General features: G+C 34.0%; 1 protein-coding gene across 1 annotated transcript in view; it reads left to right on the plus strand.

Moving 5' to 3' along the window:
• The window catches only part of NXPH1 (neurexophilin 1), a 310,633-nt gene that overhangs the window by 175,664 nt on the left and 119,136 nt on the right, over nucleotides 1-15,833 (plus strand). The window lies entirely within an intron of this gene.

Consider the following 15,833-nt stretch of genomic DNA (forward strand, 5'->3'; position numbering starts at 1 on the left):
CAGAAATTAACACAACACTATAAATCAACTACACTCTAATTAAAAAAAAATTAAAGAAAAAAAACTAAAATAATGACCATTAAAGTGACCTGAAGTCACATCCATTGACCTGAAGTCACCAAGGTTCTCACTGTGTGATACCCATTCTTAAGGATGATGTCTTTTCTCTTTACTGTTTTCCTTTTTCCCTCCAAGTGGACAGAGAGTAATATTTTACCAGGAGAGGTAAGTGATGCTGGTCCTTGTCTTCACCAATGTTGTATCTAGATTGGCTTTTATTAAAAATGGAGACTGAACCCTTTAAAGGGACATCTAGTCAACCTGGAATAGATCATGTCAGGACTTGATCCCTGAAACCCAGGAAGTCACTATGCCCTTGTGTTTATCTGATGATTTCCTGCTTTGTGAAGAGAAACTCTTTCATTTCCCAGATTTGTGATCCAACTGGTTCTTTATCCTGTAACTCAAGGAGTCACAGTGCTATTCTAGGACTGGACTGCAGGATATTCTGGAAAGTGCCATCATTTGCTGGCTGCTAGAAATATTTGGCTCTAAATCAATTTCAGTAAAAGTCCTGACCAAAGACCAATGGCTGCATTTTGGCTTAATCAATACTGAAAGTTAAATACTTTTATGGTTTTAGAAATTTTTTTGCCTTCAACCTCTTATATTTATATAAAAGTAATAAATATTATGTTTATATTGATGAATATAGTATATCAGAAAAGTATACAACTTGCTTTAAGAAATACAGCCAGTATTCATGTTCATTGTAGAACATTTAGAAAGTAGCAATAAGAGGTAATCACTTGTTATCATTCAAAAGTACCTCTTTTGTGAATATTTTAGTATATGTTCTTTTAGTCATTTCTCTTCATATTTAAAATAGTCCAAAAATGTTTTCCAAAATTTTATTTCTGAGCCAGAGACCTGATCAAATTATTGTTTATCTCAAGAATCTTTACTTGCCTTCCTTTGTTTGTGGAATAGACTGAGCTTCCTTGTCCCACCTTTTAAGACCCCTCATGGCTTTCTGACTGTCTCCCTTAAACCTTCAGCCCCATCCTCTGGTCTCTGTCATTTGAATAGGTGCTGCTGTGGGTATGTAGTCCCTTTGTCTCAAATACCCTTCCCCGTCATTACTCATCTTGCTAAGCTTGTTTAAATCCACCTTCCCTTAGAATGTCCTCAGTAAGAATCAATGCTTTTCTTCACTCTGTTTCACAACTCATTTCTTTCTATTAAGCATCTCTCTCAGTCAGCCTTACTTTAGGTCTGTGTTTGCAGGCCTGCTTCTCCACTAAATTTTAAGTCTAGATTTTATCATTCTCATAATTTGTTGTCATGACTTGTTTGTCAGTTCTTTCCACTATCCCATAATCCAAATAAAGACAAGGGCCACCTTCATAGCTTGAACATCATGTTGTCTGTGGGGGATATAAAGCGTACAGACTCAGCAATATTTGAGTCTTGTTTACCCTTGTGTCATTTGTAGCTCCTAGCATGATGCTTAGAACATGATAATGCCTAAGAGATATTGGTTAAATTAAATTATTTGCTATTGACCACAAATAAGGAGCATGCATTGTTCAAACACCAAAGGGCTGAGACTTGTCCAAATTCCTTGGAACATTTTCAAAGGAAATAAGTTCATTACTTAGAAACTTATTCCGGAGTATAAAGCATTTTGAATAGAAATACATTAAGTAAATATTATTCCAGGCAGCAGTGGGTATTACAGGGTGTTCTTAGTGACCTCATAGCCACTATAACTTTTGAGATATTATTGCTCTTGCTATTTTTGTTTCCTGTTTAGCTGGCCACATCATCAAGACTAGATCAATAATTGTGTCATCAGGTACATTTTAGGCAAAGTACCACCTATTTACTTAAGAAGACCACTCAAATCTGCCTTCATTATTTTCAGTTTTATTGGTCATTTTTGTCACTTGCTTAGTTTTTCCACAATCCATGATACTTTTTTCAGATTTTACCTATTATCGTTAGAATTATCTTTCCGAGTCTACTTTTGGATAGAAAATGATTTCACTTTTTTAGTTGCCCTCTAACTGACATTGGAAGGTACATATTTTTCTCACCCTTTCTAGGATCCTAACAGGAAACAGTACTTTTTATTTTCTATCACTATGTTCAGTCTCCTAAGTCCTCCTTCCTTTAATTGTTGGGTTTTTTTTTTAAATAAAAAATCATGACTGATTATATTTTTTTCTTATTCATCATTCTTTTTTCATTTACTTTCTGGAAAAACTAATTGAGAAAAGTTAATCTTCAGATCTGTCTTTTAAAAATTCTTATTGAAGTCTCTTCTTTTGCATCCTTTAAAATGAATTTCCTAAATTATTGTTCTGTCATGGGACACATACAATGATGATTCAGTATTAGTATTAGCAAAAGTGTGTATTATTCACAAAAAAATGAATATAGTGTGAGGGTTCTGTTCCTTCTTCTAAAGACTGAACTGGCATCTACCTTCAATGTTAGTGGAATTTTCTGGGCCTGGATCATATGCTATTTGATAAATTCTTGAATTTTGTGTAATAAGGAATGATTTGTATTCAGTTGTTATAAAACACCATGTATTTTTTAAAAAATGTCTGTTGATTCTACATCCTCTACAGCCATTTCTGATGTAGCCTGGTCCTTTAATGTCCAGTTGTCTTCTAAAGTATTGCTTGATTACTTACAATATACTCAAACTGAAGTGGACTCTCAGAGGGGTACAAATGGACTATAAGAAGTTACAATTAGAGAACTTTTCATCTGCAGTTTTTTCTTTAGTTGCACTATTCTTGCTTTCTTACTACATACACTTGCCTTTTCCTTTTCATAGCAGTCTGCTTTTTTCTCACATTTGTCTGGTTAAAATTGTCTTATGCAAAAGGAGCTTTGAAACCTTCATAATTAAAAAATGTAACTTTCAATCAAGGTTCAAGCTTCATGTTTATAACTTTTCCTTTGCATTTTGGCATCTCTAATATTTTGTATATACATCACATTTATGTCTATATATATTTATATACATGGTGATAAAACACACATTTTTGGGGTGTGTGTGTGTGTATCCTATTTGTGATTGGAATTTATTTTTATTTATTTATTTATTTACTTTGTCTTTTGTCTTTTTAGGGCCACACCCACAGCACATGAAGGTTCCCAGGCTAAGGGTCTAATGGAGCTGCAGCTGTCAGCCTATGCCACAGCCATAGCAAAGCCAGATCGGAGCCACGTCTGTGACCTACACCACAGCTCATGGCAGTGCCAGATCCTTAACCCACTGAGTGAGGCCAGGGATCAAACCTGCCACCTCTTGGTTCCCAGTCAGATTTGTTTCCGCTGAGCCATGACAGGAACTCTGTGATTGGAATTTAGATTGAATACCTTTTTTATAATGATTTTTATTTTTTCCATTATAATTGGTTTACAGTGTTCTGTCAATATTCTGCTGTATAGCAAGGTGACCCAGTCACACATACATGTATACACTCTTTAGATGTGGTATATATTGAATACTTCTAAAAAGCTATTGTACTCAGGTTCTAATATGGTAATGGACTACTGTTGACAATAGCATAATCAAATATCAGTCTTTGGATTTGTGAATACAAATTTCTAACGAATGCGTGTGTGTGTGGCTGGTCAAAATGCTTACATTAGAAGTCTGTAGTTTAAAATAAGCCTAACCCTACTTACTCATTACATAAAAGAGATATATAGGTTTCTTCTAAATAATTTAAATTACATGAAAATAATAACATACTTTTCATTTTTTACCATTTTATATTGATACTTAAATGTCACAACATTGTAGATCACTGCTAAATCTTGGAACTGCTTGGCATATGCTGTATTTATTTCTAGGACTTTACACTTGTACTCTATGGTTTGAAATCATATAAAGTGAGTTTATTCAATTCCTTCTTAATTACTAGATTCTAATAGAACTGTTTAAGGAATTCCTTACCTTTGGTGCATGGGAGATGAAAGGTGATATAAAAATGCAGTATTGTGGGATAGCTTCTATGTAATTTTGGCTCAGTGGAATGCCAGTTGGGGAATGGCAAAGGCTAATACTCAACAGATGGCAAAGTCCTAAAACCTATAATAATGGTTGCAGTTATTTTCATTACTGTCATTTGATGACACATACAATAGTGTGAAAAGGCTTGAACTGGGTAATCACAGTAAATATACTCAAAGGGACCAGATGCATTTCAAACAATCAAAATGGTGATGGATATTCAGGCCGAGTGCCACTTCTGCATATATTCTAGGTGCAATTTATTGCTAGGAATTAGAAGCAGCATTCCTTGTCACCGAGAGGAGCTCCATTTCCTCTTTTAGTAATAACAAGTAACAAAAATTGACATCTGTTGTAACACAGACAGATTATTTCACATCCTTTATGATTGTGTGTCATTACCATGCATATAAATTTAGTTTGCAGATGTTCAACGTCAGAGATCAAAATGCCAATTTTTTCCACAAAGGAGTTGCAATGGATACCGAAAACCTAAGCACTTTTGGAAATAGAGAAGTTAAATCTTTTAGAGAGAGGACAATGACAATAAAATGAGATTAGGAAGGAAGAGCATCAAAGGCATCAGAAAGGGATGTGCAGAAGTTTCAGAAGATCTTAATATTTTTATCATCAGCTCTGTAAAATACTTAGTTTTGATTTTAATCTCCAGGGACTGTAGTTTGGGATACCTTTCTTATTTTCTTCAGTACAATGCATAAAATGAGGCTGTATTTTTTTTTCTTTGAAAGACAGAATCTTCCATTTTAAGACATTAATTAGATCATCATTGAATATTTATAATTCTTCCTGTGTCTACTATGTAAAAATAGTTCTTGGTGATTGCCTGTGAGAGCAGGCTAGCAATGACCGACAACAATGCTATTAAACGCAGTACAACCAACAACCTTACCTTTAGAGGTGCACTTTTCAGTACTCTACTTAACGTCACCATTTGTTCTGTGTATATCTTACTGTAATAATTTTAGGAAATCTACATAAAACGAGAAAGAAGGTTCTTATATTTTGAGGTACAATATAAAATAAGAATGCAAAAATAATTACTTTTTATGGAAAACACTTTTCCTTTTCCCTACCCCCAAGCAACCTCAAACCACAAACAGCTTCAACCAAAGGAGAGAAACCCAAGTCACTTATTTTAACAATATTGTCCCTGCTTCAAAGGCACTTTTAAAAATGTGGATATATTTTGCATTTGCCTCTGGGGATTTACCACTCAATATTAAAACACTTCCCACTGTGACATTTTTTAAACTGTCTCTTTCCTCTGCTGAGCTAACAACATAATGGGGATCAAGAAAACAGTCTGGAGCAAGCACAACATAAAATCTCTGCAAGGCATCAGAAGCTAAGGCATGGTTTTTGACCCTCTTTTCCTAATAGGCAAAGGTATAAGAGTGCTGCCCTCTCACATTCTATCTTTTCAAAGCTTGTTAAATGAATTGGCTCTGTTATATTGTAAATTGGAATTATTTACACAGGGTCCTTAATTCAAGTCTAAGTGTATATCCAATTTGATCATTGAATATATTTAGAATAGTATGTGTACATCAAGAAGTAATACTGATGACAATATTTGAAGAACCTATGAGGTCATAGTCTTGTTAGGAAGCTGATTACATGAAGAGAACATGTAGGTTTTTGGAATATTGAAGATCTGCTTTCTTTTTCTTAGGTATTTTTCTTTCTTTTTTTTTTTTCATAGTTTGCATCTGTTAACCCAAGTTCCCAATCCACCCCACTCCCTCTGCCTCCCCCCATGCAACCACAAATCTATTCTTCAAGTCCATGATTTTCTATCTTGAGAAGTAGAATGCTACTTTCAATGATTATTTTCTTGCATTTGTTTTTCGGATATAATCTACTTTAAGTAAATTTGATAATCTAAAGACATATTTTATTGAACAATTTTACTTAGAGCTTTGATTCTGGTTTTTTTAGGGACCAAGAAGCTTAAAGATATAGTAAATATTAACAAAATTAATTCAAAGAAATGAGAACCTGAGCAATGTGAAATCACACTGAGTCCCTTTAAATTTAGTAAAAATGATTGGCCTGTCCATAATTAATACAGTACATGTATGTATTATTGCTTAAATAGGTATTTAAATTTTACATGCTGTGGATAATTTTAGCTTAAATGAATTAAAATCACAATTTAATTAGGACCAATGAGTTGCTGAAAGAATGCATTTTGCTTCATACTTTGCCTGATGGTGTCTTTCTTTACAGTAGTCATTTACCAGTGACAAATAAAAAACATCAATAAAGTCCTGTTTCCATCAACTAGACTAATGAAATTCATCAGTTGATCATGTGAGCAGTATCATTACTATGTACTACATTTTGCCCTTGGATATTAATGCAATAGACTTCTGCAACTTATTCTTAGGAGAACTGCCTAGGAAGACAAGAACTCAGTTTAATTCTGGAGATAACCCTGGCTCTTTTCTTTAAAAACAGGGAAATATATCCAGTCTTTTGGGGTAGAACATGATGGAAGATAGTATGAGAAAAAGAATGTATATATATGTATGACTTAGTCTCTATGCTGTTCACAACACCATAAATTATACTTTAAACAAAACAAAACCTTACCATTAAATCCTCCAGGAAATAATTAAAATATACCCTTGCTGTTCAGTGGGAAAATAAAAAAAATTATTAAAAAAAATATACCATATATCCTAGTTGCAATGGTTTTGACACTATACTTTGGAAATATTTTGCTAGACAGTTTTGTTTTGTTATAGTTGATTATGACTTCATGAGATACTGATGTGGGTTGAATTGTGTTCCCCAAAAGATATGTTGAAGTCCTAACTTCTGGTACTTGTGATGTGACTGTATTTAGAACTGGGGGTCTTTGCAGATGTAAGTTAAGATGGAGCCATGATACAGTAGGGTGGACCCTTAATCCAATATGACTAATGTACTTATGAGAGGAGAAAAGACATAGGGAGAATGCCATGTGGTGACAGAAGCAGAGACTGGAGTGACAAGAATTTCAAGTTCTAGTGCCAAAGATTGGCAGTGACTACCAGAAGCTAGGAAGAAGGTAAAGATTCTATCCAGAGTCTCAGAGGAAGTATGGCCCTGTCAACACACTGATTTAGGATTTCTACCTTCCATAACTAAGAGTAAATTCCTTTTGTTTTAAGCTTGCAGTTTGTGGCATTTTTGTTATAACAGCCTAAAGAAACAAGTACAGATTTCTTACTTGAATTGTTAACCATGATAGGCTAACTGATTAGCTAGCGAGGATATGACCAGCTATTCTCAGGGATAAATGGGAGGCTCAGAAGTCAACATGTTCATCAGGACAAACTCTCAAAAATGTAGTCAGATTTATATTACACGAATAGAAAGGAGAGTAGTGTTAAGGAAGGGGCAAAAGATGGAGAGAGGTAGAATTAAAATACAGAAATTGGCATCAGCTATCCATGTGAAAAAGCCTTTTCTGGCACCTTTAAAATGTATGGGGGTAGTTCTATGTATAGTTTTCTAAGGTACCTCCATACTGTTCTTCATAGTGGTTGTACCAGCTTACATTCCCACCAACAGTGAAGGAGGGTTCCCTTTTTTCCATACCCCCTCCAGCATTTGTTATTTGTGGACCATGCTGTACAGTAGAAAAAAAAATAATAATAATGAAAGGTTAAAAAAATAAAAAATAGGAGTTCCCGTCGTGGCGCAGTGGTTAACGAATCCGACTAGGAACCATGAGGTTGCGGGTTCGGTCCCTGCCCTTGCTCAGTGGGTTAACGATCCAGCGTTGCCGTGAGCTGTGGTGTAGGTTGCAGACGCGGCTCGGATCCCGCGTTGCTGTGGCTCTGGCGTAGGCCGGTGGCTACAGCTCCGATTCGACCCCTAGCCTGGGAACTTCCATATGCCGCGGGAGCGGCCCAAGAAATAGCAACAACAACAAAAGACAAAAAGACAAAAAAAAAAAAATAAAAAAATAAAACCAAACAATCAAACATTAAATAACCTGCCCCCCCCCAAAAATAATAAAATGTAAGGGGGAAGTTCCCATTGTGGGTCAGCGGTAAAAAACCCGAACCCAGTATCCATGAGGATGCAGTTTTGATCCTTGGCCTTGCTCAGTGAGTTAAGGATCTGGCGTTGCTGTGAACTGTGGTGTAGGTTGCAGATGTGGCTCTAATCCGACATTGCTGTTGCTGTGGCTGTGGTGCAGGAGGGCTCTGATTCGACATTTAGCCTGGGAACTTCCATATGCTGCAGGTTTGGCTATAAAAGCAAAAAAAAAAAAAAGAAGTGCGAGGGTTTGGTCTTTTTTGATATGCCACTTTGAAAACTTGGAATTGTTTTCAGGTATTACACATTACTACTGACAAAACTACCGCAAACTTCAGATAAAATGAATTGTTAAAAAAGTTTGTGATGTCATATGAATGACAAATGATTACCAATAATTTTAATAATTTACATATAATCCAATGATATTTTCATATTTTTCAATTGATAGTTACACTAGGGGAGTTTTGGATTACCTTTAAAAATCACTTTAAGTGGGTGCAGCCTTAAAATGAGAGCCAGAGAAACAGGTATATGTAATTTTATTAATTTTTGTATTATTTATATTTATTTATGTATAATCGTATAGGCAGAATTTAACCATACATCAGCCCAAAGATATGTCTCAGGCTTTCTAACCTTTCTGGGAACAGCTGATGTCCACACTAGCTAATCCAGGAAAAGCTTGGAAACAATACATCTAAACAACTAAAAAAACCAAAAACATCATTTTTGATGATTCTTCAACCTTTTACTCTAAAACTGGGGCAGGCATCATAAATAAGAGCTTAAAAGTTCCTCTCTTTTCTGTGGATGGAGAATTTAATAATTAGGAAACAGTCTAAAAATTGTCAACAGGAGGAAGAAGGAAGAGAGACACAAGTCTTAGCTAATTCACAGAAATAACAGAGGCTGATGGCATGCAAACAGATCTTGTGGGTGGGGAGGAGAGATTGTGACTGCAGTACTCTAAGATACTCTAAGCAGAGCTTAAGAGCGAAAATATTTCATGGCCCAAAGTACATTATTATTGATGACTATTTTTGGGCATTTATCTTTGAACCAGTATTCCAAAGGAAAATCCTTATCATGTGTGTAATCCTTCATTGTGTACCTGGATTTTAGTAGTGTCATGATTTTATGTGAGCAAAGAATGAGCTCATTATGATACAATTTCTGCCAAGCACTCACAGCTGTTTTTTCTACTAGTTCATCATAACAAGGCTGTAGTTTTCCGATTTTGCAGTTCTAAGGGAGAACTCTCTTTGTCTTTTTACTTTATGCAAAGGAAAAACATTTTTGCAGTTAAAATAAATGAGGATATTTACCATTAAGACTTTCAAATTCCTTGGTGAAAAAGGCGCTGCATTATTAAAATTTACTTGTTTGATTTAGAAGTACTGCTGTTGGGCATGGTAAGAGTTTTGAAGCTTAATATTGATTTATTTGCTTGCTAGAGTGATAGCTTTGAAGAAATCATAACATGTTATTTTAATATTGTGAGGAGAGGAGATAGAGTAAGGGCTTACAGGATCAGTAGAGAAACTTTCCTTAACTTGTAATTTCATAAGCATTCCAATGCCATGTATAAAAGTATTGACTGGGACAATTTTACCAAGTAAATTAATAGACATTTATATCTTTTAGGTTATAAAGCAACTTAATCGGTTCTGCAGGCTGATAATAACTCTTGCTTTCACTCTTGCTTTCACTTCTGTTACAGTTCAAAGGAAATATTTAAAATAGCCTATGTTTATGTCTTGATTTTTTAAATTTTAGATTACTACTTATATTGTTAGTATTCTGTTTTCACAATGTTTCATTCATTCATCAAATCCTTTTTCTTGTCTTGAATCATTAACCTTGCTTTGTAGATAAAGAGACACAGAGGTCAGCAGTCTTGGCAAGTGTTTTGTCTTTACTCACTGCTATTGCTGATGGTAGATAAAATTGGGAAAAAAATGCAGCCTTAATTCTTTGTTTACCTTTCCCAAAGTTAGGTCTCAATTATGCATCAGGGGACTATATGCTGCAATGAAACTGCATAAACTGAATAAACCAAAATAAAGATGAACAGTGTGTTGCCAAATTACTGTTATATTTGCATGTTTTTACCTGTAGTTATATAGATATGTGTCTACATTTATGTAATCATATGTTTGAGTTTTCATATCACTACTACCTTTTATTTGTTTGGGTGGTTAAGATCCTGGGTTTTCCTTAGTGTATAGATTTCAGAGGTTTTATTTCATCATCTGTTTATTAGTTTTACATCCCAACGTTAATAATTATAGTTGTGTTTTGAAGTATGTGTGTGCACGTTTGTTTTTTAGCCATATAAGCTCCATTGTCAATACTCTTGAAAAACTCATTGGCAAACTCAGTATAATCAAAAGCTTTCAAGCCTAATCTGTTGTCCAGGGCTTTCATGGTGCCTGTCAACAAAGAGAATCTCTGTGCTCACTCAATTTGCAAACATCTGGAGAAAAATAATGTGATAATTAGGAGGCAACATGGGTTCATCAAAAACAAATCATGCCAAACTAACTTAATTTCTTTCTTTGATTTCTTAACAAGCTGAGTGGGAACACAGTGGTATTTTTATTATAGAAAGGCATTTGATGTAGCCTCTAAACATTCCTAAAAGACCTAGAGAAAATGCAGATGAGGTAAAATGACTGGCTAATATAGGATACCTTTGAAAAAAGAAATGACCATTATTTATGTATGGTTTAATATATAATTAGGAGAGACTTTTGGGTAGACTTAATTTTATTAAATGTACCTTTATTAAGTATCTTTAGCTATTGACTTTGGTGTATATATTTTATTTCCCATCTTTTTTTATTTTTAAAAAATCACCTTTATTGAGGTACGATTTATATAAAATAAAATGCAAACACTTTAATTGTATGTACAATTTTGTGAGCTTTGACAAATGCAAGCACTTGTGTAACCACTGACATAATCAAGAAGTAGAAAAGTTTCATTATCCCCTAAATTTCCCTCAATCTCTTTTTTTTTTAATTTTTTTTTTATTTTTTATTTTTTTGTCTTTTTGCCTTTTCTAGGGCTGCTCCCACGGCATATGGAGGTTCCCAGGCTAGGGGTCGAATCAGAGCTGCACGCCAGAGCCACAGCAACGCGGGATCTGAGCTGCGTCTGCAACCTATACCACAGCTCACGGCAATGCCGGATCCTTAACCCACTGAGCAAGGCCAGGGATTGAACCTGCAACCTCATGGTTCCTAGACGGATTTGTTAACCACTGAGCCACCACGGAAACCTCAATCTCTTTTATGGTCAATCCATTCATCCCAGGGCACCATTTGCCCTGTTACTACAAATTAGCATTTCCTTTTCCAGAATAATATATACATGGAATCATATAGTATGTTTTCTTTTTTAAGAAACTTATTAAAGTTGATTTAATTGTGTTAATTTCTGCTGTACAGAAAAATGTCTCAGATATATATATGTATATATCTCTACACATATATATTATTTTTCATATTTTTCCATTAAGATTTATTATGGAATATAATACAGCTCCCTGTGCTATTCAGTAGGACCTTGATGTTTATCTCTCCAATATATACTAGTTTGCCTCTGCTAATCCCAAACTCCCAATCCTTCCTTCCCCTTCCACCTCTCTACCTTGACAAACACAAGTCTGTTCTCTATGTCTGTGGGTCTGTTTCTGTTTTGCAGATATGTTCATTTGTATTTTACTTTATATTCCACTTGTAGTATCATATATTATTTGTCTTTCTCTTTCCGACTGACTTTGCTTATATGATAATTACTAGGTCCATCCATGTGGCTGCAATTTTATCCTTTTCATGGATAAGTAATATTCCATACTTTTAAACTGGCTTTAAGAATTTAATTTTTTAAAATTAATATTGGTAGTTTTATTTCTAGAAAGAAACTCGGCTAATATTTTTTCACTGGAAAATTATGAAAATCACATATATACTATTACACATATACATATATATCTGTATCTATATGCACACAGACCTATATCACATTATAAACACACATACATAAATGTAAAATAATCCATAATTTCAGTTTCCATATACAGTTGATATTATTCTGATAATTGCTCTTTTGGACTTATTTCTGTGTATAATAAGTATGTTTTTACAAAAGCAGAAACATATTATGCTTACTATTTTTAAACTAATTTGTTTTCACTTAATAACGTATTATTAAACATAGTCCCAAGTCAGCAAATGTGCTTCTATAGCATCTTTTCTAATGACTGCATAGCATTCCAGTGTCTGGATGTGCCGTATTTATTGATTGTCCTTAGTTAGATAGGTTATATCTTTGTTGTTGTTGTTTTTGTTACTATAAACCATATTGAGATAATTATACTTACAGTTAAATCTTGCTGTATAGTCATATAATAAATGAGTAGACATTGCACTATTATTACTATTTTTTGAAATATGGTCACTGTACAATATTATATGTTACAGGAATACAGTATAGTGATTCAAAACTTTATTGTATTTTATTTATTTTATTTTATTTTTTTTGTCTTTTTAGGGCCACACCTGCGGCATATGGAGGTTATGGGGTCCAATCGGAGCTATAGCTGCTGGCCTACACCACAGCCACAGCAAGGTGGGGTCCGAGCTGCATCTGTGACTAAACCACACCTCATGGCAACACCATGTCCTTAACCCACTGAGTGAGACCAGGGATTGAACCCACATGTTCATGGATACTAGTCAGGGTCCTTAACCACTGAGCCACGATGGGAACTCTGATTCACAGTTTTAAAGGTTATACTCTATTTATAGTTATTATAAAATATTGGTTATATTCCCTGTTTTGTAGAATATATTCTTGCAGTTTATTTTATACCTAATAGTTTGTACCCAAATTGCCCCTCCCCCTTCCCTCTTCCCACTAGTTTACTCTATCTATGATTCTGCTTTTTTTTTGTTATATTCACTAGTTTTCTATAATTTTTATATTCCACATATAAGTGATGTCATATAGTATTTGTCTTTCTCTGTCTGACTTATTTCACTTAGCATAATGTCCTCCAAGTCCATCCATGTGGGTTCCCTTTTCTCCACAACCTTGCTAACATCCGTTATTTTTGTTTGTTTGATAATAGCCATTCTGACAGGTAGGAGGTGATATCTCATTGTGGTTTTAATTTGAATTTTGCTGATGATTAGTGATATTGAACATCTTTTCATGTGCCTTTTGGATATCTGCTATTTCCTATTTTGGAAGATGTTTTGATATTGAGTTGCAAAAGATGTTTGTGTACGTTTGATATTAATCCCTAAACTGTCATATCATTTGCAAGTATTTTCTCCTATTATGTAAGTTGTCTTTTCATTTTGTGGATGGTTCCCTTTTCTGTGAAAAAGCTTTTAAATTTAGTTAGGTTCTATTTATTTATTTTATTTCCTTTATTTTAGGAGATGACACAAAAAAAATGGTTCTATTTTTGTCAAGTAGTGTTCTGCCTGTTTTTCTGTAGGAGTTTAATAGCATCCAGTCTTACTGGATATAGTCCATCTTGAATTTATTTTGGTTCTAATTTCATTCTTTCACATGTGGCTGTCCAATTTTTCCAGCACCATTTATTGAGGAGACTGTCTTTTATCCATTGTATATTATTGCCTCCTTTATTGTGAATTGATTGACTGTAAGTGCATGGGTTTATTTCTGGACAATCTGTTCCTTTGATCTGTTTGTCTGTTTTTGTGCCAGTATCATACTGTTTTGATTATTGTAGCTTTGTAATATAGTCTATGGTTGGGGCGCATAATTCCTCCAGTTCTGTTCTTTCTCAAGATTAATTTCATTATTTTTAGTCTTTTGTGTTTCCATACAATTTTAAAATTATTTGTGAAAAATGTCATTGGTATTTTGATAGGGATTTCTGTGAGTCTATAGATCATCTTGGGTAGTATAGTCATTTTAACACTATTGATTCTTCCAATCCAATAGCATGGTATATCTTTCCATCTGTTTGTGTCATCTTCAATTTCTATCATCAGTGTCCTATAGTTTTCTGTGTACAGGTCTTTTTCCTTTTTAGGTAGGTTTATTCCTAGGTATTTCCTTCTTTTTGATGTAATGGTAAATAGGATTGTTTCCTTGATTTCTCTTTCTGATGTTTCATTGTTAGTGTATAGAAATGCAAGTGATTTCTCTGTATTGTATCCTGCAGCTATACCAAATTCATTGATGAGTAATGAATGGTGGCATCATTCTAGTAATTTTTGGTGGCATTTTTAGGATTTTCTATGTATAGTATCATAGACATGACATCATTGAATTAAGAATATGAAGGGTATAAAAATTTTCTGCATGTTTAATTGTCTTTTAAAAAGTTGAACCAGTTTATATTCCTGCCAGCTGTTTATGAGAGAAAGTTATGTGTTCCTATACATAGACATATACATAACCACATACGTATGTATCTCTGTCTCTATCTCTAACCATATCTATATGTATTCAAGTATTTTTTAAGAAAAAAAATGTTACTCCTTGGGAAAAATAAAACTCACTGGAAATATTTAAATAATGAAAGTTTCCATAAATATTTTAGAAACTCCATGTTTCATTATGCAGCTATGGTGAAAGAATTCCAAAGTATAGCCTTAAATTGACTTTTCTCCTATTTCTCTCTAAAGATATATCAAAAGGAGAGATTCATTTTGTGGCAATTATTGTTCTTATTGAATATTTTGAAGTAAGAATTTTTCTATGCCTCAAAGTGACATTAAATTATATTCTTTGATAATATATTAAACAAACCAAGGTCTTTTAAATGATGTTCGAGATGAAAGATTCTGTTTTGTGCTTTAATACTGCAGCAAACACAATTTCTTAGATCTACTGTTAGATGGCTCTTATTTCCCATTCTCTTCCTTTCCTCCTTTTTTTCTTGTTGTGCCTCATTAAAATTTCAAATGAAACTGTATGACTCTGGAGTTGTTTCTGTTGGGGGGAAATGTACAAACTAGATATGTTGCAGAAATTCATCTGCATTTGAACCCTGCTATTTGTTTGACACAATGGATTTTCAGAAATGGGATTGCAGGAGCTAAATCTTTAATAAAATTGCTGTTAACTGTCCCTGCAGAAGCAGAGTACATGGCAGCTAAACAGGAAAGTTTGAACTCTAAACTCTGTAGCTTATTGACTGTTTAACTAACCTCTATTAAGTACATTTGTCCATCTGAAAAATATAATAATATAAACTCCTAAGGCTGTTGAGAGGATTCAACAAGATAACTTAAATAAAGTACCTGGAATCTAGTAGGCTCTCAATAAATGTTAGCTTCTACTGATATCTCTTGGTGAGCTTTCATTAGATGGTAGGCCATAACCCTTTCCATATCCTTTGCAAAAAACCCTACTCTCTTTGTTCCAAATTATTGCACCATTTTGGGGCAGTTATACCAGAACTGACAAAAAAAGAACTTTTGTATCAAAATTTTTCTTCTCTTCCACCCTCTTTTTTCCTTCTTTCACTACTTCCTTCCTTCTATCTTCCCCTCCCCAGTATTTATTGTGAACCAACCTTTTTCTATACTCTGCTAGACATCAGAGAAGGTAAATGGTTAGATTCCTTTCCTGAAGACCAGTGGAAGAGACAAATATTAATCAGATAATAATACAAATAAATATAAATTTGCAAGGATACTAAGTGCTATGTAAATGAAGGTACATGGTTATAAGAGCATATAGA

The sequence above is a fragment of the Sus scrofa genome, chromosome 9 (assembly GCF_054392235.1).
Source record: "Sus scrofa isolate SSC_HxYL_T2T_F1_AM1 chromosome 9, Sscrofa_HxYL_maternal_Yorkshire_Landrace_v2.0, whole genome shotgun sequence".
Taxonomy (NCBI): domain Eukaryota; kingdom Metazoa; phylum Chordata; class Mammalia; order Artiodactyla; family Suidae; genus Sus; species Sus scrofa.